The sequence below is a fragment of the Perissodus microlepis genome, chromosome 17 (assembly GCF_051167445.1).
Source record: "Perissodus microlepis isolate ML-2025 ecotype Zambia chromosome 17, ASM5116744v1, whole genome shotgun sequence".
Lineage (NCBI taxonomy): Eukaryota > Metazoa > Chordata > Actinopteri > Cichliformes > Cichlidae > Perissodus > Perissodus microlepis.
The window spans coordinates 22,541,649-22,567,688 of NC_140477.1; the positions used below are offsets into that span (position 1 = coordinate 22,541,649).

The 26,040-nt window shown below is 39.1% G+C and overlaps 1 pseudogene across 1 annotated transcript; it reads left to right on the forward strand.

Annotated features, from left to right (window-relative positions):
- The first annotated feature begins 976 nt into the window (after nucleotides 1-976).
- Nucleotides 977-24,515, forward strand: LOC146369617 (NLR family CARD domain-containing protein 3-like; annotated as a pseudogene). Its single transcript, XR_014797373.1, has 7 exons — nucleotides 977-7,181; nucleotides 11,265-11,497; nucleotides 11,614-13,387; nucleotides 14,532-14,733; nucleotides 15,849-16,022; nucleotides 21,834-22,007; nucleotides 22,901-24,515. The product of XR_014797373.1 is annotated as an NLR family CARD domain-containing protein 3-like (transcript).
- The last annotated feature ends 1,525 nt before the right edge of the window (nucleotides 24,516-26,040 follow it).

Here is a 26,040-nt window from a genome sequence, read left to right on the forward strand (position 1 = left end):
CCTGCCTGCAGCTCACAGTTGCAGCGAGAAGACCTTGGCTCTTGTGTTTTCTCCTCTTCATAAACTACGTTAAAACAACATCTGAAGGTAAAAGTAGATAAAAATTTCAAATCGAATCGATAGAGAAGAACTTTCTCTTTATAGGGAAGCTTTATAAACTTTATTAGTTTTCTGCAATTTGTTTTGGAAGCCTTTAAACCTGCCCTGTCCGCCGCGGCGTGAGGCGCCGATTCGTGTCTTTTCTCCGACATTTTTCTTCTAAATGCATTTAAATCTAAAATAACCCCTCAAAAACGAGGTAAACAGCGAGGCAACATGTTTGTCCACACATGCTATGTCAAAACAATGATCCCCGTCGGATACCTTTACATAAAACTGAGGTTATTTCGGTGCCTGCAAACACACATGAGTTGGTGGAGGAAACAGTGTAACTCGTTAACTCCACACACTCTGTGCCCTCAATTTACTGTAGATTTTCATTAATTAATGATACACGAATTATAGCTCTGGCTCCGTGAAATGTGTAATATGGATAAATCTAACAGTTTAACAGCACTACAGCTCTTAGACAGGCAAACAGACTAAAGCTCCACCAGGCTTAGCATCATCATATTGCATCCCAGTTCACTGGCTACTGCATCCCAGTGCAGTCAAAACGCTAATCATCGCTAATAACACCCATCAAAAGAAAATTACAAGTAAATATCCAGAGCTGATAATGTTCATATAAACAGGAATAGATTAAACATTTAGTCTGGAAAGTTCTGGCAGGAAACTATCTCCACTTCCTTAACCATAGCTGCTTTTTGGCCAAATGTCAGTGGCTGTAAGCTGGAACTCCTAAAATTAAGGGTTTCAGTACTTTCACTGCTTGACTCTAGTGTTGTGGATGAGATATATATATATATATATATATATATATATATATATATATATATATATATATTTCTTGATTTGCTTTGAATAATGACTCATGGTTGTCAAGCAGTTAGTTCATTTGAATATTAAGCCTTTTGTGGGTGTGGGTACCTTCTCTGAGTTTGAACTCAGCAATTTGAGTCAGTATTGGTGTCAGTATTGGTGATATATAAATGTTTTAAATTATGACAATTTGAGTGATAAAATTCTGCATAATTATTAAACTAATTACAAATAATGTAAGTAAAATTTATGCTGCTAAATTATGGCTAACCTGCTGTTATTGTACTATATATGTATCTGAGTCAGTATGTCTGTTGGGTCTACATTAGCTTAAAAATTACTGGCTATGTAACATTTCCATAGTGCACTGAGTAGATAAGCATCTAAGTCATTCAAACAGTGGTTGGTAAAACAAGCTGGCTGGTCTTTTATTTATATATATATATATATATATATATATCGGCTGGCCATATTACACACCATCCAAGCCAGAATTGCGCAGTGCTACTAATGTACAGCTATCTAGCTAATCTTAGTAAGCTGAAAAAGAAAAGTTAGCTATACATTTTCACTTTATCAGCTAACAGGTACTTAATTAGCAGGGCAGGGGTCTGACTTGAAACTGGAAAAACAGCATTATCTTTGACTACGAGTTCAAATAATTCAAAACTTGCCAATCACAAGGTTTTAGCTATAGAGCCTATGCTGAATAATAGCCATATCTAGTGGCTCTAATAATATGCATAGTTTAAAAAGTGACCATTATGTATATATTGTATTACATATACCTAAAATTGTCAACTAGGTTACAGAGAGAGGGGCGAGAGCATTTCTCTTTTCTAAACGGGTGAAAGTCACCGGCCTTCCAGGTCCCTGAACTGCTTCCATGTTTCGTATTCTAAAATATGTGACCCTGAGAAACTTCAAACAAATAGTTATTATTAAAATATTTAATCGAAAATTTATGAGATTCTTTTTCTGTTATATCCGTGAAAGCAAGGCCAGGGGTGTTTATAATGTGCCTTTTTGTATAAGCCACTGTTGTCCAGTACAAAACAAAAAACCTGTATAAGGTAGATTTACTTCAGGCCTGTTCAATCATACTGCATCAGATTTTATTAGGTGCAGTTTTTTGTGCTTCAAACACAAAAAAAAAACCCGCTCAAGTATTGTACTAACATTCAAAGTATTGAGCCCTTTTATACTGGGCGTGTTTAACCTATATTTCATACTAAAATGTTTATAGCTGTAGCTCACATGTTTAATTGTTAAATATTTTTATTTTAAGTACTGAAACAGTGAAGGTAAGTTGAATAATTATTATTTTGATTCAACTAATGTTCGATAAAGGTCAGTGAACAAGAATGCAGTTTATTAAAGCAATGTAGAGCGTAGTTTAAAACAACTAGTTGAAGTCATAGCTTTCTTTCTATTTAACATAGTAATAGTTATAATACAGGAGTATCTGAATCAGTAACTAAGAAGTTAAACTGTACTAAATTTAGGAAAACGCTGTGGGACTTCGTGCCAGGACAGTTTCTTCCATCAGCCCTAGTGTGTTTGCAGACACTGAGAAAACCTCGGGCTAATGAAAACATGTCCGCAGAAACTAGGTGTTTATGCATGAGATGTCTGCAGAAACATGTTATCTCGCTGTTTAACCGCATTGTTTGTGGTGTTTGTGTATTTTTAAAGCATTTACAATAAGAAATTGCAGGGCAAAAAGACGGAGCAGTGCCTCGAAGAGAGGTTTAAGTCCGCCTCAGGCAAACTGTAGATGAACAGTAAACGTCTACAATGCTTCTTTGTAAAGAGCAAGTTCTCCGCTATCGGATCGGTTTAAGTTCATGCTTCAGTTTCTCATTTAAATGGGATTTTAAAGCCGTTTTTGGTGACGAAAAAACACAATTATCTGCGCCCTCCCGTCGCGGACACGAGCAGCAGGCTGGGTTGAGTCTCCATGGTTCTCATGATGCGTTTAGGTTCCTGTTTCTTTCGGAAATTCCACTTTAGCTGTGTAATTATATTATTGTCATTATTACTAAGTCAGTCGGGTGACAACACGATGACAGGGGGAGCTTCACAAGCGCCCAGTGACTCTGCCGCCCAGGCCAAAGCTACGATGTGGATCAGCACGGCTTCCTCATCAAACGCGCCATTAATATGCTGGTAAAGAAAGGGACTCTGATCCAGACCAAAGGATCTGGGGTTTCTGGGTAATTTAAGGTGCCCCCCAAAAAAGCCCAAGTAGGTGTTAAGGGAAACTGCACTGGAAGAAGTGCCCATAGCCAAGTAGGCCGCTGGTTCCTCTGAATCAGCGTCCAAGAAGAAAGCGTTAGCTCGGAGAAGATGCTTAAGAAGCTCAAAAGGCTCTTTTAAGAGCCACCAAACTGTACACTACAGGGTTGATTTCATTTTCAAATGAAGAATGAATAAGATTAATACACACATCACACCTTCAGACCTCATCAACTTACTATAAATGGCTGTTTTGCTTCCAGATACCATTTACTGTCAGTGTAGCACACTTGATTTAAGACAAAGGTCAGGTGTCAGATCTTTGAGAAGCTGTGCTATTATTCACTCCTAGGGGCGAATCTAGGATCAAAACTTTAAGGAGTTCAGCCCTCAAATCATAACACTAATGTTATCTATTTGATGCTGTTCAGAGAGAAAATGTACATAAGTGGACACTTTAGTCAAATTAATGACCCTGCATTATCAGAAGAATTGGAACTTTTGCTTGCTAACATTTTAGGCAGAGTGCATTTTGGATCTGTACCACTCATTTGTTTCATGAAATTACCTCTTAATCTTATTTCTGCTGCAGCAACACGTCTGATTTATTAATAAGGGATAATATTAAATCACTGTGCAGTTAAAACACACAGTGCCTCTGTGTAAGTGCACTGTAACACCATGACATCTAGAAAAGTGCACATTAAAGCCATTTTTGGGTGCTTATTGAAGATTTCTCTGGGGTGATATTTTATAAAACTATAATGGGGTAGAAGTTCAGACTTTTTTAGATGATCCGTGGCGGCATGTCAGTCTGTTACGGTTTAAGAAGAAAATGGGTTAAATTCATGAATCTAAGATCTAAATTAAAGATCTGGGGTTAACACAAGAAATTGAAACCTACATAAATGATAATAAAAGAAACAATAAGCATCCTATTTGCCTATAAATGCAACAGATGCAGCATTTTCCTCAACAAGGATTATTTAAAATTTAGTAGACAAATATGATCTTGTTGTCTCATTCATGTTTTTTTTTTTTTGGTTTTTTTTTTGCATTTATTTCTTTAATAAAAATAATAACTTAGTGATAATATAAAGGCAGAGTTTTTATGATGGGAGTGACCACTGCAGTTCATTAAAGGTCACTCGTGGATAATGCTGATATTGAATTATGTAAAACTGTGTGAGAGACTGGATTGTCCTGAGGTAGTGTATTCTGTATTCTCCTGACATGGCATGTAGCTGTCAGGCATCCCACTATATCACTACTTGATTTGGCTTTTTAAGCAAAAGTCAAATCAAAGAATAATATTACTAATCAAATAATCATATCACATAAATTAGATTAAATTTATAATCTAACATGTTAAAAATGAGCAGAGAAAAAGTCCAAAGTTATAAAACAAATTTATATTGATTAAACCTATACCTGATTATATTCTGATCAGTATTAAGCATTTAAGCATAATTAACCATTGGCAAAATCACATTTAAATTATGATTCTACAACATGCTTAATATCTTATATCTCTTATTCAGATTAAATATATAATGAGGGGCCAGAGACATATTTCTTATCTTTTCACATCCATATAATACAGTAGGATATAAAATGCATTATCTCAGTCTTCTTATTGTTATTCTATAAATATTTGGCCATGATTTGATTGCTAATGTGAACAACTGTGGTAAAAGAGGAAACCGTGGTGATTTCATGACTTAGTTACAATGCAGCACAGATCATTTTTAGAGCTATAAACAATAATTTGCCAGTCAATATTCAAAATCTTTACAACCAGAGAGATGGGGGCTACAGTTTGAGGGGGGTTGAAAATTTTCAAGTGTATGTGGTGAGAACTACTAGGAAAGTTTTTCCGTGCTTGAAATAAATGATCAGTCAGTCAACCAATCTTTTATACAAAATAGTTGCGAGATTCCTGCTGTAAACACATTCAGATCTTTAGCTCTGGGACTTCGACTGTGAGAGATAAGAAACCCAGCTTCCAACAACAGGAACATTGTGGAATATGTATATCATTTTGTTTTCAGAGGTCAGCAGCACACAGACAGAGCACAGTCTGCAGGATCCAGCTTTCTGTCTATAAAAAGTGATCACTCCAGACATTATCCCCCAGTCTTCAGGTATATATTTGGATCCTCGGACATGAGGTAAGAGTAGGGATGGGTACCGGTATCCGGTGCCATGATGGCACCGGTTCTGACATAAACGGTAGTAACCAGACCGAAAAGCAGCGCACATTTCGGTGCTTTTTTTCGGTGCTTTTTTTTTCTGAGCTGTGATACACTTTAGATTCTAGCCAATCATTTTACGTTTCCGAGGATAGTAGGCGGGCCCAGGTACGTACGTTCTTTTAGAGCAGAGCTACAGATTAAAAATGTCCAAGGCTAAGCGGTCAAAAGTCTGGCTGTACTTCACGGCAAAATATGCAAACTTAGCAGCCTGCAACAAGTGCTTTAAGGTGATACTGTGATACTGTCAAAGGAGGTAACACCTCAAATCCGATGAAACACCTGGCGACGCATAGCGTTTTTTTTAAAAGCCGAGAAATGCACCGTATTTGATAGCTTGCTGCGAGACCTCACACCGAGCACATCTACTGCGGGAGTGGTGCCTGTTATCGGACCCGGAGTTAGCAACATCCCCCAAAAACCCGAAGAGGAGAGTCCTGGCCCCTAGCCCTGCCAGTGTAGCAGAAATGATGACGGATGATGATGGCAGCAGCAGCCGTTCTTCTCTGCGTGAGTAGCTTAATGTTGTTCGTGTGCAATTTGAGTAGGCTAACCACGTTATTACATTAATGCATGTAAGGTGAACTAGCAAACATCATCATAGCTACATGCGGCTGTCTTCTTGTTTGATGGCAGATACTCCCTTCACCCTGGCCAAAAAGGCTAAAATGACCAAAGAAAAAGTGGAAAACAGCTAAACATGAGAGGTTTTTGGACAAAGTTTGTGTTTTTTCCATTGTTTAAGCACTGCTTCCAGCCAAGAGTGATACCATATATGCCCCATAGCTGCAGAAAAGGCTAACATTGTTATCTTTTTACAAAAAAACAGCTAAACATGAGAGGTTTTTGGACCAATTTTGTGTTATCCATTCTTTAAGCACCGGTTTGAGCACCGTTTAAGCACCGGCACCGTTTCAAAAGTACCGGTTTGGCACCGGTATCGGATAAAACCTAAACGATACCCATCCCTAGGTAAGAGATTGTTTTTACTGTAAATTGAGCTGAAGATGGAGATTTAGGGTTTTTGGGTTTATAGATTCTCAGGATAAAATAATTAATTCATCCTGACTTGCCAACATGAACACGAGTGTTTCTATTTCACTGATTAATATGTGATTATATTAAATATAATATAATATAATATAATATTATAAGTGAGTTCAGACTCAGTTTTGCAGTCACAGAGTGCAACAAAGAAAACAAGGTGAGTGTTATTGTGCATTTATGTGCTGTCAGAATAATCAGGAAAACTAATTTCTGTCTCAAAAAAGTCATGTGACTCTTCCTCAAGATGGAATAGCAACTCTGAAAGTAATTGTGTTAAATTTTTTAATGAAGGTTCTGGTGTCATATGGACATAAAGATGGAGGATGAAAGTTTGGTTGATGATCAGTTCAACAGTTTTCTTCTGCTGAGTCAGCTGTTAGAGAAAACAAGGATTTATGAATTAGTGAGATAGAGGATCAGCTAGGATCACTACAGGCTGGAGTGTGTTTGTGAGAGAGTCTGATTGAGAAGGGAGGGAGAGAGTTTGTTATATTTCCTGTTCTGCCACTTTGGCTGTTGTGTAAACACGATTGCTATGATTCTTTTATTTCCATTGCAGTCAGTGTTGCTGGTTTTGCTCTCAGGCTGACTGAAGATGAGTAGTTTGGAGGAAAAGGAGATCAGAGCAGAGTCTCCAGCACCCAGCTGTCTGTCTATGAAGAGTGACCATTTCAAAAATTTTCCTCCAGTCTTCAGTCATGAACCTGGACCCTCAGACACAATGTAAGAGACTGCTTCTGCTGTGGATTGAGCTGAATATGATTTTGGTTGTTTCAGTCTTTTTATATTATTTCAGAAGCATTTGTAAGAATTGAGTGAGTTAATTGGGCTGAATCTACTCTGGAGAAGGTTATTTTCCATAATATAGGTCAACAGGTATGATATAACCATCTATGGCTCAATCAGTTCTGCAGAAAGTTGAATCAACATTCCTGGAAGATCAATCAGACCTCTGTCTGCAGATCGAATGAGTGTGTGAAGTTTTTTAACAGTGTCTAAAGTCTTCAAATGCATTAGTGATAGATATTAACATGTAAATTTATTCCGTCACTGTTTTTTGCATACAAACAAGCTTAGGATTGCTGTATAAGCATTAGTAGCTCATCCTAAAACAAGAAATTATGCTTGGGGATGTAAAATTTATACATAGGATAAATGTACATACAAAACTATTTTTAGCTGTTTTGCAGTTGAAATAACAAAAACTTGTCATGGGATGGTTGTATGGAAGGCAGAGTGAACCCAAACGCAGGACTCAGACAAAGCAAAGTCAATACGCAGCTTTATTAGCTGGCCAAGGCAAATATGACAACACATAAGGCATTTAAACTGGAGCAAACTGACTGAAAACTAACACTGCCAGATAGATGAGAGAACACATACAGTAATATGAGGGGGGGATCACCAATTGAAGAAAACCAAGGGCTTAAATACACATGAGGTAATAAGTGATGTGATGAAATACACCAGGGAACACAGGAACTAATCGGGGTTATGAGACAGTGGAAGCAAATCTGAACATATGTGAGACAGGCGTTGAACAAAATAAAACAGGAAGTAATGCAAACTAAGAAACAGACATAAGCTTGACACTGGGACAGGACAGTAAACAGAGATGGAGACATTAGAGACTGAGACGACAAAAGGACAAAACACAGAGACAGAGTGGACAGCAAAAAAAGGGAACAGACATGAAAACAAACAAGAACCAAAACCTGGAAACATAAGCAACAAAACTCTGAGGCTCTCAAAACCTGAACATTACATGAACATAAGTATCTCATAATTCTGAAGAATGAATAACAAGTCCAAAAAAGGTCTCAGAAGCAGAAGCAAGGTGTTACTTTGTGTGATTTTAGATGTTTCAAAATAAATGTTCTTGTAAACTCTGACCTAAAGTAGCCTGTGACAAACAGAATACTTTGTTTCATCAGATAAAATCATGTAACAAACAGATATTCAAAAATTGTAATGTTCAGAAGAAGTAAAGTTGATATAAAAATCTTACACAAGTAATGAAATATATCTATTGTTACATTTTTTGAGGAAATGTAATGGAACAATCACTTTTGACAGGAAAAACTTAATTGTTTAACGTGAAATCAACACAACATTAGAGGTAAATACTTAGGACTTGCCACTGAGCTATAACACGGTGGCAGCTGTAGCTCAGAAGGTAGCAGAAGTCACCTGCTATTTGGAAGGTTGGTGGATCAATCTCTGCTGCTTCAGTCTGGATGCCAAATATCCTTGGGCAAGATGCTAATACTGAGTTGTTCTCCACGCCAATACATCGATCCAGACACAGACATAAAAATTTGGATCACTTCTAATTTCATGTTTCTAAATTCAGATTAAACTAGGGTTACTGTACCTGGCCCTAAAAGCTTTAGAAATAGGTAAAGATATCTTCTTTTAATGTCATTGCCTGGGCTTCCCTAACACTGGAAAATCTGAACAAAGTCATTTTTGCTCAAAATATGTCTTTCAGTTTACAAATTTGTAGGACTGCTTTCTTCGATTTGCACAATATCTCTAAAATTAGAAACGTCCTGTCTCAGAGTGATGATGAAAAACTAGTTTATGCATTTATTACATGTAGGCTGGACTACTGTAACTCATTATTACTGGGCTGTCCTAAAAAACTCCCAGAAAAGTCTTCGGTTAATCCAAAAGGCTGTAGTGAAAGTACTGGCACGGACTAGAAAGAGAGAACATATTTCTCCTATATTGGCTTCAAGCACAGTTATACCAAGTTTCTTTTTATACACTTCAGCTCGGCATTCAACAATCATCACTAAAAGACTGATAGCAGAACTAATTAACCTTGGCCTCCCACATATTAATCCACATCTGTATGTGGTTTAAGGACTTCCTCAGATACTGTCCACAGAGTGTGAAAGTAGGGCCTCACCTCTCTCTTCGACACTCAGTCTTAACATTGTCTCAGGGGAAGAAACTGTTTGTGAATCTGAAGGTGTGGTACCTGATTGACCTGAGGCGCTGACCAGACGGCAGCAGGTCTCTACAAATTTAGGTTAAAGCTCTATCATGAAAACAAGACTAACTGTATGTCTTTGGGAGAGCATGCAAACTCCATACATCCCAGCCTGATGGTGGAATTGAACACAGTACCTTCTTGCTGTGAGGCAACAGTCCTAAACACTGTGCCACAGTGTGTTCCCAGTGCCAGAATAACAGGATTCAGCCCCATAAAACCAACCCTGACAGAGTTACAGGTCAGTGCCCAAAAACGGTAACATGCAAAAGAAGAAATGTCTCACTTGTGGTGTGGTGGTCAGAGGAGTTATGATTAAATTTGAGACAATGACACCCAGAGGAGTTTAACCTTGAGGAAATAAAATTATGAAATATAATTATGTGTTGAAACAAACTTACCAAAAGGCGGCAAAAATTTGAAAATACGCCCAAGGTGCTGTAAAACAAAAGTAGCGTGAAAAAACCACAAAAATAAAAACAAAACAAGAAAAAAAAAAATCACAAAAGAATAATAGGACAAGGCTCAATGCTCACAGTCATACAGCAAAAACTACTAAAATCTACTCCAGGCATACAATATTAAAATTTCTCCCATACACACGCTTTAAAAGAAAAAAAAACCCCACCACTTGATAACTGTCAGCTGCACCGGTGATGGTCATTGTAACGCTTAATTTTAGCTTCAAACACTCAAGAAGAAATTCCAATGTTTTCATGAAGGGCAACTATTAGTGGACAGATGATGGTCGATTCCATAAATTCAGAAATTGACAGGTGTAACTGTCACAATCCTGGGTCTGGTGACCCAGTGTTTGTGTTTTTGGTTTAGTATTCTTTGATTATTGTTATTCATGATTTTGGTTTTCTTTATTTCTTAAGTTCTCCGTGATCTTAGTTTTCCGTCCCTTAGTGTTTATCTCACCTGTGCATAGTCTCTGTTCCTGTGTCTACTCTGTGCCTTTCCTTTGTCCCGTGTTTCATGTCTAGTCACTCTTGTCTCTATATTCCCTGTCTCCCCAGTCACTTTGTTAAGCTTCGGTCTTAAGTCTGAGTTTTGGTCTGTGTGTTTCTCTTTTTATTTTGATAGTTCCTTGTCCTGTGTTCAGTGTATTCAGTTTTGCTTCCTCCGTAACTTGTTATGTAAGATTAGCCCAGCTGTGTTTCCCTCCTGTTTCCCATTCCCTCATTTTGACCTTGTGTATTTAAGCCCTGTGTTTTGCTCTGTTCGTTGTTGTATTGTACCCTCATGTTGCTCTGTTTCACTCCCGTGTTAATCATTCTAGTTGACTCCTGGCTCCAAATTTCTCTGTTTATTGTTTTTCTAGCTCCCTAGTTTTTGTTTCCCATTTAGGTTATGTTTTGTATTTTCGTCGCTTGGATGTTTACAGCAAATAAAGCAGCCTCTTTGAGTTTATCCCCATGTGTGTCTTGAGTCCTACACTTGGGTCCACATCCTGCCTGCCACATCATTAACCCTGACAGAAAGTTTCAATTAATACACCCATGAAACAGTGGTGTTACTGGTTACAGTTTAACATCTTTAAGATGTTAAGCCCTCTCAGATTCTGGAATTTCTTTTTTTGGTACAAAAAATGATTTCAAGAAAATAAAATACAACAAAGTGATTTTGTTTGGAGTCAAAAAAGACCAGAAATAAAAGATGCTGAAGGAGAGACTACTAGGTGCTCAGAACTACAAACATGCCAGAGATTTTTTTCTAGAAGCCAGCGCTGGTTTTAAACCTTAGTATTTCTTTTATGACAGTGGTTTTTATTGGTCAAAATAATTTTTCATTGTCATTCACAGAGAGAAGGGAAGTCATGCTTGTGTGGAGGAGCAGCTGTGCTGCTGTGTTTTGTGTCAGGATGTCCTGAAGGATCCAGTCTCTACCAGCTGTGGACACTGGTTCTGCAGACAGTGCTTCACCTCATACTGGGACCAGGCTGCTTCATCAGGAGACTCCCCCTGTCCCCATTGTGGAGAAAAATCCAGTATCAGAGCTCGACTCCAGACTACCAGTCAGAGTAGCTGTGAACAAAGTAAGACTGAACCTCTGTGTGCTGTTGGACTAATTTCTGAAAACTGGATTTCTTGTTGATTTGTTTAAGTATTAGAGATATGTTTATTCTCTTTAGTTTCACAGTTTTTTTTCCAGCAATTGCAGGTTTGCAGGAGGTTTTAGATGAACATAAGATCAGTTTGAAGAGGAGATATGAACATGTGAGTGAGGAACTGATGAAAAACGAAATGGAATTCTTCTCAACAACATCTACACTGAGCTCTACATCACAGAGGGACAGTGTGAAGAGATTCATAACCAACATGAGGAGAGGCAGCTGCAGATAGCTTCCAAAAAGAAGACTCTTGATGACACTCCAATCAGGTGCCAAGACATTTTTGAAGCCGTATGTGACCAACAGAGACCAATTAGAGTGGTCCTGACAAATGGCGTAGCTGGCATTGGAAAAACCTTCTTAGTGCACTCTGGACTGGTCAGAGGGTTTGGAAAACCAAGACATCAGTGTGGTAATTCTGCTTTCATTCAGGGAGCTCAACCTGATCAGATATGAGCAGTACAGTCTTCTAGAGCTGCTCCATGTTTTTCATCCAACATTACAGAAGGTCACGGCAGAGAAGCTCGCTGTCTGTAAACTTTTGTTCATCTTTGACGGCCTGGATGAAAGCAGACTTTCATTGGATTTCATCAACAGGAAGCTTGTGTCTGATGTCACACAGAAGTCATCAGTCAGTTTCCTGCTGACAAATCTCATCGAGGGGAATCTGCTTCCCTCTGCTCTCATCTGGATAACTTCCCGACCTGCAGCATCCAATCAGATCCCTCCTGCATATATTGAGAGGATGACAGAAGTACGAGGCTTCACTGACGCCCAGAAGGAGGAGTATTTCAGGAGGAGATTCAATGATGAAGAGGTGTCTAGCAGAATCATCTCACACATGAAGACATCCAGGAGCCTCCACATCATGTGTAGAATCCCAGTCTTCTGCTGGATCACTGCTACAGTTCTGGAGCACATGTTGACTACAGAGGAGAGAGGAGAGCTGCCCAAGACCCTGACTGACATGTACTCACATTTCCTGCTGGTCCAGACAAAGAGGAAGAAGAACAAGTACCTCGATGGACATGAGACAAGTCTACAGGAGCTGATGGAGGCTGACAGGGAAGTTTTCCTGAAGCTGGGGAGGCTGGCCTTTGAACAAATGGAGAAAGGAAACATCCTGTTCTACCAAGAAGACCTGGAGCAGTGTGGTCTGAATGTCACAGAGGCCTCAGTGTACTCAGGAGATTGTACAGAGATCTTCAAAAGAGAGTGTGTGATCTTCCAGAAACCAGTCTACTGCTTTGTTCATCTGAGCATTCAGGAGTTTCTGGCTGCTGTCTATATGTTCCACTGTTACAACAACAAAAAGACAGAGGTGCTGCAGGACTTCCTGGAAAAAGACATCTCATCTTTGGATGTCTTTTTGAATAGAATCATGGAGAAATCTCTTAAAAGTGAAACTGGCCACCTGGACCTGTTTGTTCGCTTCCTTCATGGCCTGTGTTTGGAGTCCAACCGACAACTTTTAAAAGGCCTAATGAGTCAGACAGACAATATTCCAGAACACATTGAGGTAATCATCATTAACTTGAAGAAGATGAACATACTTAATGTTTCTCCTGACAGAAGCATCAACATCTTCCACTGTCTGATAGAGATGAACAACGTCTTAGTATATCAAGAAATCCAAAAGTTCCTGAAGTCTGAGAACAGATCAGAGAACCTCTCTGAGATTCACTGCTCAGCTCTGGCCTACATTCTGCAGATGTCAGATGAGGTTCTGGATGAGTTGGACCTGGAGAAGTACAACACAACAAAGGAGGGACATTTAAGACTGATTCCAGCTGTGAGAAACAGCAGAAAGGCTCTGTGAGTCCAGATGTGATTGTAAATCAGTTTACATTAGTATGTCTGTGAAGGTTCTCAGTCATCCAGGTCATCGTAGTCAAAGGAGCTTGCAAAGAAAAGCGTCTGGACTTCTTTAAGTGCTTGAAGACGTTTCACCTCTCATCCGAGAAGCTTCTTCAAGTTTACATTTTACATTAGTTTACAAGTTTACATTAGTAGTATAGTTTATCAGATATTCTCACTACAATATTCCCAATGTTATTCTTATACTTTTACACTTTTCTTCTTACTTTCCATACATTACATTTGAGTTTGATCTTCTCACACATCTGGAGCTGATTCAAAAACTGTGAAAATGTTTATTTATAATGAGAGATTATTCTAATTATTTCATTTTGTCAGTAGCTTAACATTTTTGAAGCCATTACTGAGTGTCACAGTTATTTGGTTTCAGTAATATAAATGAAATCAGTAAAGTTATTCAGTAAAATCAGCTCAAGAGCAATATTTTTATAAAACTTGTTAAAACCAGCATGAGACACCATGAACTACTGATCATGTGAGATCAGTAGTTCATGATCTAACATCTTTCTGATTACATTATGTTGAAAAATATTCAGCCCTACTGAATTATTAATTGTGTTTGTGCTGAACAAATTTTTCAGAAGTTAAAAATAATGTTGGGAAGCATTATTTAAGGAAGTAAGCACAGTCATATGTCATCCACATCAAAATATTTCATTATGTTTATATTTAATGAAGTTCAGGTCTGATACTGTTGAGTTATTAGTTTTATTCCTATACCACGCGACAACAGATTCTAAATGTTTCAATTGTGGATTTGAAGCTGAAGCAGTGGGTGAGTGCTTATCCCATTCATATGCAGATTATGAATGAATGGGAAATCTCTCCTAGGCTGGGTAGGGCACACTCTACGCAAACCTCCAACCAGCATCATAAAGCAGGCTGGAACACCCAAGGCAAGCGAAAGAGAGGCTGCCCAAGAAACATCTGGCGAACTTTTGTTTAATGTCAGTCAGATCAGGTTAGCTGAACCACTGGTGTCATAAAGCAAAATGCCAAACAGAAACTGCTTCTTATTAAATTTAGGGAGTAATCTAAAGTGTCTTCTTTATAATAACATGTTTTCTCCTCTACATCACAGACTTTGTAAAGCTTGGCTCTCAGAGACTCACTTTGAAATTTTGGGCTCAGCTCTGATGTCCAACCCCTCCCATCTGACAGAGCTGGACCTGAGCTTCACCCCCCCTGCATATTTTGAGTGGAAACAACTCTTTGCAGTATTCAGCAGTGAAACCATTGCTTGCTGGTCTGGAGAGTCCACACTGTAGACTGGAGACTTTGAGGTCTGTTCAGTTACTTTTCTTTCTAGGATATTAAAGTTGCTGGAACTATTAAATAATCCCATTATAACATAAATTAGTCTAAGTCTGTTAGCCTCAACCAACCAACCAACCCAGTGATGTAACATTCTGTACTGACTGAAGATGGTGCTAAATATGTTTCAAGCACTTTAAATTTAAGCACTCTTAAATCCAGCTTCACAGACAGTGTTACATCTATGTCAGCTTTTGAGAGCAGGGCTCAATGGTGTAAATTAGCCTATATATGTGTAGTGTTTCAGTGCCCTTCAAGGTTAAGCAATAGTCCAAAGAAGGAGAACACTTTGTCACAGTGTGCAGTCGTGTTTAGGTAGACGCTAACTTGTTTAATGCATTTCTAAAGCATCACTGACATGTTTTGGTCAGTTAAAACTGTTCTTACCTTTGCTAAATCTTTATATTTTGCTGTACTTGAATCATTCGCTGTAGAGGAACTAAACACAAGTAACAATTTTATTAGATATATATTGGTAAAACTTTTACTGCTACTATTCTTCTGTAGTTTTATAGTAGAACTGTGTTGAATGAGCTACTTACATTGACCTTTACTGAGAAAACTTTTATTTCGTCTATTTTATTTTTGTAGTGAATTATATCCTGCTGCTACTCCATGTACTGGTTATAGAATTATTTTTAATAACAGAGAGAGCTTTTGTATTTTGGAGAGAGTCGGCCTCTGTGCACATTAACTGTGTAGATCTTAGAAAAAAGGATTATAGATATTGACACTGCTGGTCCTCAGACTTTCAAAACAATCATATAGTTGCTGCAGGTATTGCCACACGTAATGCGCAGCCACTAGCCAGATCTCAACCACTGGGAGTCCCAACTCCTCCTCCTGGAGCATATCTGGTTTCTGCTATGAACACGTGTATTTATTCCACTGCAGTGAGAGGCACCCAATCAGTGCTTTTTGGTGACAAGAGGCACTGATTGATGCCAGATATGACTTTAAAAGCTTTCACATCCCCCAGTAACTCAGTTATTATTGCTGGTTCTTTTACCTAGTGCTAAAAGTGATTTGTCTCAAATTATTGCAAAGTCTTGTGATTAAGGAAATTTTATTATTCTTTATTCAGACTGAAGTGCTGCAGGTTGACAGAGACTGCATGTGCTGCTCTGGTCTCTGCTCTAAAGTCCAACCCATCCCATCTGAGAAATCTGGACCTGAGCAAAAATGATGTGCAGGATTTAGGAGTGAAACACATTTGTGGTTTTTTGGAGAGTCCACACTGTAAACTGGAGACTCTGAGGTCAGTTGCCTGTTAGCATTCTCTTAGAATTTATGATTAATATGAAGTTGTTTCTATTCTAGGAGTATATCGTTTAGTCTTTTGGGTATAGTATTATTTTCCACTCCTGAATTTTGTTTTCCATGTTTCTAGCTCTTATTTCCTTGTTTGATTATAATAGTTTCCTTTCATGTGTAATCTCTCCTAGTTTTATCTTTGTGTTTGTCCTTAGCATCTTCTGTGTGAAGTCAGTTTTGTCTCCATATTTGTTTTCCCTTTCTGTCTTTCTCTTTCTGTTCCTGTGTTTTCTTATTTCTTGTCTTATTTTGCGAGTCCCTCATCTCATGTGCTTTGTGTTCAGTTTTGCTTCCCTTTGTCTCATCATTTAGATTCTGTTCACCTGTGTCTTATTTTCCCCAGCTGTGTCCTTTCTCGCTAACTACGTCTTGTGTTTTCCTCAGATCCTTGTTTCATTCTCCCACATGCTGTGTATTCCTGTTTTCTGTTGGGTCCCTTTAGTCTCTAGTTTTGGTTTTGGTTTTCTATGAGTTCCAGCAATTGACCTGTCTTTTGAGTTTGCCTGTTGTCTCTGGAGTCCTGCATATTGGGACCTAAATCTCCCTGCCACACAGTGAACAAACATGGATACGAATGTTTCATGCACAAATCTTTAATTTATCAATATTTTCATAGTTTAATTGGTTTGTTCTTTAGGAAAATAGTCCGTCTCACCTTGCATATGAACAAATGACAGCCTTACTGCCTTTTCAATTTAAACACGATGAACGAGCCTATGACTACTGTTGCTAATAATAACAACAATGATTACAATTATTATTTTTATTCCCTTTGGTCATTTTTTACTGTTTTCCAAAACACCATATGTCATCAAATGAAAAATAAAAGGAATGTAAAGAAAATAAAATGCAATTGTGGTGACCCACTAGAGGGCTCCACTGACACCCAAGCTGAGAGGAAGGGTTCTGCTGTGTTTGGGCGCAATATGCTCAGTTCATGTTTAGAGGTGAAAAAAGTTGGAATGTAAAACCAGAGCTCCTGTGTCGTGTGTCACATGCCTCCATACAATCACTAAGGGAATGACCACTCTTCAAAGGAAAAAAATGAATTAAATTGAATTGGATGAAATCAAACATTTCCCAATATACAAATGTGGCAAGAACAAAACAGGCCAATGCACAGGTTTCAATGATCCAACAGTAATTTTAATGGTAACAAACTTCTTCAGCAGGTTAAAACGTTTCCAACATTTCCAAGCAAATATTATTAAATGAGGCCACTGACGGGAATAGCAGACATCTCAGTGCTTAACTCATCATTTATAAAGCATTAGTTCTCCTTAGGATGTATTTTATAAACACATAAAACATAAATGTTATTCTTGATTAATGAACTTATATATAACATGTTCATGGTATCATAAGTGATTAACCAAGTATTTAGATGCATGCACACACACACACACACACACACACACACAAATGTTTGCAGCTGAGAATAAGTATTTCTATGTTCTGTATCTCTTTGTGCTTTGTCTGTGTCATTTTCCTGTTGTGGAGATAGCTTAGACTTGTTTGAGTCTTAAGGTACTTTAATTTTCATTTTTAAATTCTTTTCTAAAGAGAGAGCACATTATTCCTATATTGGCTTCTCTTCATTTACTCCCTGTTAAATCTAAATTTAAAATTGTTCTCATCACATACAAGGGCGAGAATGAGCAGGCTCCATCGTATCTTAATGACCCTATATTACCATATCACCACATTATTATTATTATTATTATTATTATTATTAATAATAATAATAATAATAATAATAATAATAATAATAATAATAATAATAATAATAAAATTTATTATTATTATTATTATTATTTATGAGCGCCTTTCAAGTCACCCAAGGACACTTTACAATAGGATAAAACACTTAGTAAAACAATGGCAGAATAAGAACAATAAAATAAAAGCACAAGATAAAATGAACAAACAGTGGATTCACAGTGAATATGCAGATTTGAACAGATGAGTTTTGAGTTGGGATTTAAACTGGGGGAGAGAACCAATATTTCTTATTTCTGGGGGCAGAGAGTTCCACAGCCTGGGAGCAGAGCAGCTGAAAGCTCTGCTACCCATGGTGGTGAGGCGGAAGGAAGGTACAGTAAGCTGGATAGAAGAAGAAGAACGAAGTGAACGGGCAGAACAAGTGGTGGTTAACAGGTCAGAAAGGTAAGAAGGAGCGAGGTTATGAATGGCCTTGAAGGTGAGCAGAAGAAGTTTGAAAATTATCCGGAATTTCACAGGGAGCCAGTGAAGTTCCTGAAGAACAGGGGTGATGTGCTGGTAGGAGGGGGTTCTGGTGATAATGCGAGCAGCAGAGTTCTGAACCAGTTGAAGCTTATGGAGGGATTTTTGGGGGAGACCATGCAAAAGAGAATTGCAGTAGTCAATACGGGGCGTAACAAGACTATGTACAAGAATGGACGTAGACTGGGTGGAAAGAGAAGGAAGCAATCTGTTAATGTTACGTAGATGGAAGTAGGCAGAACGGGTGAGATTATTGATGTGAGATTTATAGGAAAGTGAACTGTCTAGGATGACACCAAGGCTCTTAACCTGAGGAGAAGGGAAAACTGTGGAGTTATCGATGGTGAGTGAGAAATGGTTTGCCTTCAAAAGGTTGGATTTGGTGCCAATAAGGAGGATCTCAGTTTTATCCTCATTGAGCTTTAGAAAATTAGAGGTAAACCAGGATTTTAACTCGGATAGACATTCTGTAAGGGAAGAAGGTGGGAAGGAGGAATCAGGTTTGCAAGAGAGATATAACTGGGTGTCATCAGCAAAACAGTGAAACTGAAGATCAAATTTGCGGAAGATGGTACCTAGAGGGAGGATGTATATTATAAAGAGAAGAGGGCCTAAAACTGAGCCTTGGGGTACACCAGAGGTGACGGGGAATAGACGAGAGCGGAATGATCTTAGTTGAATAAACTGGGAACGGTCGAGGAGATATGATTGAAACCAGGCGAGGGGTATGTCAGAGATGCCGAGAGAGGAAAGTCTGCTTAGAAGTACAGAGTGAGAGATGGTGTCAAAGGCTGAGCTCAGATCTAAAAGGACGAGAATGGTGAGAAGACCAGAGTCAGCTCCGATTAGAAGATTGTTAGTGACTTTAAGTAGAGCAGTTTCGGTACTGTGACATGAGCGAAAACCAGATTGAAATCTCTCGTAGATGTTATTATTAACCAGGTGTAAATGAAGTTGAGCTGCAACCACTTTTTCGAGTATCTTAGAAATGAAGGGTAGATTGGAAATCGGACGGAGGTTGTTAAAGTTGTTAGGATCTAAAGAAGGTTTTTTCAGTATAGGAGTGACTAGAGCAGTCTTCAATAAGGAGGGAACGATACCGGTGGTGAGAGAAGAGTGAATGATAGCAGAGATGAGTGGGAGTAAAGAAGAGAGGCAGGATTTCACAAGCCCCGTGGGCATGGGGTCAAGATGACATGTGGCAGGCTTTGATTTACATATTAACTCGGAAATATCAGATAAATCAGGAAGATGAAAAGTGGAAAACGGCTCAAAAAGGAGAAAAGGTTCTGGAGAGGGCGTAGACACAACATTTGATCTGAGTTGCTGGTGGATGTTATTGATTTTCGTAGTCCAGAACAGCATCAAGGAGTTGCAGGTTTCAGAGGAATAGAAGTGCGGTGGTAAAGCGTTGGGGGGTTGAATTAGTTTGTTGAGAACTGAAAACAGAGTCCTTGCATTACCCTCATAAGAACTGATAATACCAGAGTAGAAGCTTTGTTTGGCCTTGTTGATGGAGTCTTTATACTGAAGTACGTGGTATTTATAGATTTCTGAATCAACAGTTAAACCAGATTTCTTATATTTACGCTCTAGCTGCCGAGCTTTGGCCTTCAGAGCTCGGAGGTCAGAGGTAAACCAGGGAGCAGAGCGAGCGAAGGAAACAGAGTGGGTTTTTACAGGAGCCAGAGAATCAAGGACAGTGCGTAGACAATTATTATAATATAACAACAAATCATCAGGAGTAGAATAGAAGTCCGGAATCTGAACATTGTCCAAACTGGTAGTGAGAATGTCCATATCAATGTTCTTGATGTTGCGGAACGAGATGAGACGGGTTGGCTTGGTAGAAGAGCAGCAGAGAGTGAGGTTAAATGAAAGGAGGAAGTGGTCAGTTATGGGGATTTCAGTAGCAGAAAGATTCGAGGGAGTAAGACCAGAACAGCAGACCAAGTCCAGGGTGTGTCCTTTAGAGTGAGTGGGAAAGTCGATAAATTGTTTAAATTCAGAGCCTTCGAGACAGGAGGAAAAGTCTCTGGTGAGCAGGTCATTATTGTCCATGTGAATGTTGAAATCTCCCACCAAGATCACATTTGGGGAGAGAGATGAAAGATGGGTTAGTAGATTAGCAAAGTCACTGAGGAAGACAGGGTTAGGTTTGGGGGGGCGGTATACAGTAGCTATGATGGTGGGAATGGGTCCAGTCAGCTCACATGCAAGGACCTCTAGAGAACTAAAGGTATCAACGTTAACTGGCAGGACTTTCAAGTGCTGGCGAAAAAGGATCGCAAGACCACCCCCACGACCTGAGCGGCGGGGTTTAGAAAAGTAAACAAACCCCGGAGGAGCAGATTCGTTTAGCTGAGAAAAGTCATCAGGTTGTTGCCAGGTTTCAGTTAAGCAGAAAAAGTCAAACTTACGGTCAGATAGGAGGTCTTGGATGAGAGGTCCCTTACTTGTCAATGAACGAATGTTTAGAAGACCGAAGTTGAGTGGAGTATCTTCTTTTTTGCTAATCGCGGTGGGCGCTCTAGGCAGGTGGGCTAGAGATCGATGGTTGACAGCCCGATCAGGGTTCCTGCGAGGGCGGCGAGTAGCAGACCAGAACGATTTAGTTCCATTGGAGTTATGGAAAATCCTGCGGGACCCGCGATGGATGTATCTCCGGCGAGGCTGGAAAGTGATGCCCGGGTGGTAGTGGAGCTCCGCCGGCGACGGGAACGATAGCTGCCCGCGAAGGCGCAGGAGCTCAGCGGCTGTATAGCGGAGCAGTCCAGCCGTAGGATGGTAGACGAGCGTCAGGAGAATCCAAAATAGTGCCGACCAGCTCAGGAACATCTTGGTCCACATCTTCGATTATGTGGAGGAAAAGGAGCCAAGCCGGCCGGAGCAACGAACAGGTAGGCTAAAATAGCTCAACAGTTAAGCTAGTGCAGCTCACTGAGAAGAAGACGTGAGAACACATTCAGCTGAAATAACAGAAGTTGAGGACAAGCGTTACAAATCAATCCCAGGCAGAGATCAATCTGGTCCTGAGTGAAAATGTTCCTGTTCATTCAAATCTGAATCCAAATAATCCAATTAATCCAAATAAATCCAAATAATCGAAAAATGTACCGGTAAGTAGCGGCAGCAAGACGCGCCAGCGTTCACTCAAGCCGGAAGTCTAAAATCAAGCACTCTAATGGGGTGTGTGTGTGTGTGTGTGTGTGTGTGTGTGTGTGTGTGTGTGTGTGTGTGTGTACTTTGTTAATCAGTTATTGAGACTTTCTAAATGATAACGCCAACACATTATATATAAGCTTATTAATCAAAAGTAAACATTTATATCTGTATTTATAAATGACATACTAAGGAGAAATAATGCTTTAAAACTGAATTAGGCACTTGCTAATGCCTTACTAATATTTAATAGTGTTTGACTTCACAAAACTGTTTAAACATTGATATTGATTCTTCAGAACACTGACAGAAAGGCAACACGGAGTTTCTTCTTTTATTCTTTATGCAGCTTGAGTAACTGCAGTTTGTCGGAAATCAGCTGTGCTGCTTTGGTCTCTGCTCTGAAGTCCAACCCATCCCATCTGAAACATCTGGACTTAAGGGAAAACAACCTGCAGGATTCAGCCATGAAAGAGCTGTCTGATCTTGTGAAGTGTCCACACTCCAGACTGGAGGATCTGAAGTAGGTAGAGGTTTCAGTCCATTTGCTATCAGCAGTACCGTTTCAATTCAGGGTTGCTTTCTTTGAAGGACCCAGTCTATGTAAGCTGGGTTCTTCAAACACCGCATCCACTGAGAAAGCCAGAAGTGAGCAGCTATTAAATGATGATTTAGCCTATAAAGTGCTGCTCAGGTTCCCTTTCAACCATGACACTAGCCACTAGAAGCATTTTGTACGTCATTGTCATACAGAAATGACAGCATAATCTTAATTTTATTTAATTTGACTTACTTTTACTGAGATGTTTCATAGGTATGTGGTGTATCAGAGGCTGATTCTCCTTCACCCAAACATGCCATATCATAACTGCCCTAAGTCAAATAGAAAAAACGTTAAACCAGGCTGATTTTTGCTACATGGGTCTAACAGGACAGAGAAGATACAAACATATAGCATCCTTATAAAACAGAGGTCACTAACAGGCGGACCGCGGTCCAGATCCAGACCCACAAGGTGTCCCATACAGGCCAGGACCTACAGCCAAAACAGAAGTTTATGATTAAACACCTGGCGGGGTGAAAAATGGAAAAAATGGAACGTGAAAAAAAGAACAAAGGGTGAATACTTGACAAAGTGCTTGTGCAATAATGAAGCTTTCAGGATTCAGCATTTCATTTTCACTGTGGACTTGAGTGAAATCTACAGTGGAAACAGACTTCATGCTAAAGGTCTCTGTAGTGAGACTCTGAAGTGCATGAGCTTCGGGATTAGCAGGTTCACTCCAACATGTTAACATAGGGCACGAGAGGAAGACAACTGCGTTACACAGCTGTTCCACTGCCTCGCTTTTTATACTGGATGTGCTAAATCACTGACTTGGGTATTATTTCTTTTCTTTTTTCTTCTCTCTACAGATGGAAGTGATGGTAAGCATGATGGGGTGTATGCGGAGAGAGGATAAGTTATTTTCTGATGATCCCGAGAAGCTGAGATTCCAGAAGCGTGTGTGTAGAGACAGTCTGCCAGGACATGTTACTGTGCGCTCCTTTGCCCAAACAGTTCCACTGTCAGAAACAATTCACAGTACACTATCATCCCTGTGTGTCCTCTGGATCGGACAGAGCATCATTTGTGGATCTGGACTGCTCTATCTTTTACATACTTTTTGCCGACACATTGGGACACCAATCCTTCTGCTCCAATAGAGACACAAAAGCTCTGGGTTTTTTAAAAGAAAAGAGTAATTGAAAACCAAAATTTACACTGAAATGCAAAATTTTAATCTTTATATTACACCAGTGTTTATTTCTCCTCTGTATCAAATTAATTAAATTGATGCAGATTATCTAAACTGCCATATATTCTAGGATACTGACACTTAGAAGTAATTATAAGGGGGAAAATTGTGTTAACCAAAGGCCAAATTGTGTCTTTACACTGTAAAATTAATTTTGTTGCGATTTTAAAGTTGTAAGCTTAAATCTGTTTTAAGCCCTGAAATCTTCAGATGGATGTCTGCTGTAGTCTTAAAGCTATGATGGCTCATAAATGTAAGAATAAAAACGAAGTACCAAATTTAGACCCCTCCTTTTGTACTTGGATTGCCTGTGACTCTGAAAAGATAAAATATCACATGCCTTCATTAAATATTATATTACTCTAGAAACACATCAGTTGATTTTGACAGGATCAGGTGGGAGCTTTTCTTCCTGTTGCAAACAGGAAGCACCAACAGAACAAAAAAAGGTTAAATTCCACCTGTATTAACTCACAGCCTATTTTCACCAGCATAGATCAAAAGAATAACACTTATTTAAACTCGCAAACAACTTGTTCTATCACAGTTGTGAAACTTTCTATAAATACTTGTTGGTATGTTGAAAACCAACCAATGTTATAGTGAGACCTGCAAAGCTATATTTAAAAGCCATGATATTCTTTTGGAGAGTTTGTGCCAAGATGCCTAAACCCATTCAGCCAAAGAATCATAGCAACAAAGCTGAATGCATTTTACTGACCGTTCTCAAGTTTATCAGCTAATGTTCAAGTCAAGTAGCTTTATTGTCATTCCAAACATGTGTGCTGGTACAGTACACAGTGAAACGAGACAACGTTCCTCCAAGACTGTTGTGCTACATATGGCATATAACAGACAATCAACACAGAACTACATAAAGTGCAATGTGCAAAAATGGCAAAAAAACAAAACAAAGGCAGTTCAACACCAGACAAAAGAGAACAATACAGACACAAGACAGTGCAGATACAAGACACAGCAGTGCAATAGAAATGTGCAAAAGACTGAGTATTGTGCAAAAAGTCACTTGGTGTATGAAGGTGTGTGTGCGTGTGTAAGTGCTTGGTAGTGACGTGTATGATCTCTCTGCGGTAGAGCATCAATTCCTGTGCCTGTTACAATACACAGAGGTGTTTGTGTGAAGCCAATTTAATTAAAACTAATAGATAATGCCTTATTTCATATCATCATGTGCTGTATCTGAAGCATACTCTCTGTTTATTCATAATAATAAAAAATAAATAAATAAATAATAATAATACATTTTATTTGAAAGTGCCTTTCAGAACACTCAAGGACAGTGTACACATCAGAGAAATAAAAAGCAAGCATAAAAGCAGGCGGTTTACAAAATCATAAAGGATAAAATAGATTTAAAATAGCGGAATGGAGAAGGCTATGTGGGATAAGTTATTTTGAACAGGTGAGTTTTGAGTCTAGACTTAAAGAGAGAAAAGCAACTGATATTTCTTATATCAGGAAGTAGGGAATTCCAAAGTTGAGGCGCAGAGCAGCTGAAAGCCCTGCTCCCCATAGCGGCAAGACGGAGAGAGGGGACAGAGAGAGAAAGCGAAGAAGAGGATCTAAGACACTTAGATGGGATGGTGATCTGAACCAAATCAGAGGGGAGAGCTGATGAATAGCTTTAAATGTATACAAAAGTATTTTAAAATTAATGCAATATTTGACCGGGACCCATTGAAGCTGCTGCAGGACAGGGGTGATATGGTGAATAGAAGGGGTCCTGGTTATAATACGGGCAGTGGAGTTCTGGACACGTTGAAGCTTATGGATGGAAAAAGAATGAATTGCGGTAATCAATCCGAGAAGTAACAAGGTTATGAACAAGAATGGCAGTAGCATGTGGAGTGAGAAAAGTTCAGAGACAATTAATGTTACACAATTAGAAATATGCAGACCGAGTGACATTATTGATATGTGAATTAAAAGGTAAAGTACTGTCGAGGATAACACTAAAACTTTTCACACATGGAGAAACGGTCTCTCCATGTTGATAGTTGATAGTAATAGAAAAGCTATTAGTTCTAGATAATGTTAATTTAGAGCCTACCAAAAGAAGCTCTGATTTGTTACTGTTGAGTTTAAGAAAGAAGAGAACCATGAGTTGAGTTCATTTAAACAGAGGGTGAGGGAGGAAGGGGGAAGAGCAGAATCAGGTTTAGTGGACCGATAAGCTGGGTGACATCAGCATGACAGTGAATCTGAATATTATATTTATGAAAAATGTGTCCACACAAAGAAGGTAGATAATGAAAACAATGGGCCCCAGGAAAGGGCTTAAAAGTAAAGGATTTAAGTCGAATAATAATACTTTGCGATCAGATAAGTATGATTTAAACCAGGCTAGTGGAGTATGAGAGAGACCGATGGAGATTAACCTACTAAGGACAATGGAGTGAGAGATAGTGTCGAAAGCAGCACTCAGATTGAGGAGAATAAGAATGGAAAGTAAATTGGAGTCAGCTGCCATAAGAAGATCATTGGTTATTTTCATGCACTGCCTTTAGGGATTTGCCAGCTTGCTTAGTTTGTAGCCGACTCGCTAGCAGCACGGCCTCTTTACCTGGCCCTCCTGCACTTTCCATCGTATTGTGTCAGATGTTTACTTACTCCTTGGCCTCCTTTAGCAGTAATTATACTTGTAATAAATGTAGCTTGTTTGCAGCTCTGGAGGCCAAAATCATTGAATTAGACCCTCGGCTTCGCACCCTTGAAAAACCCATAGCTAGCCAGGCC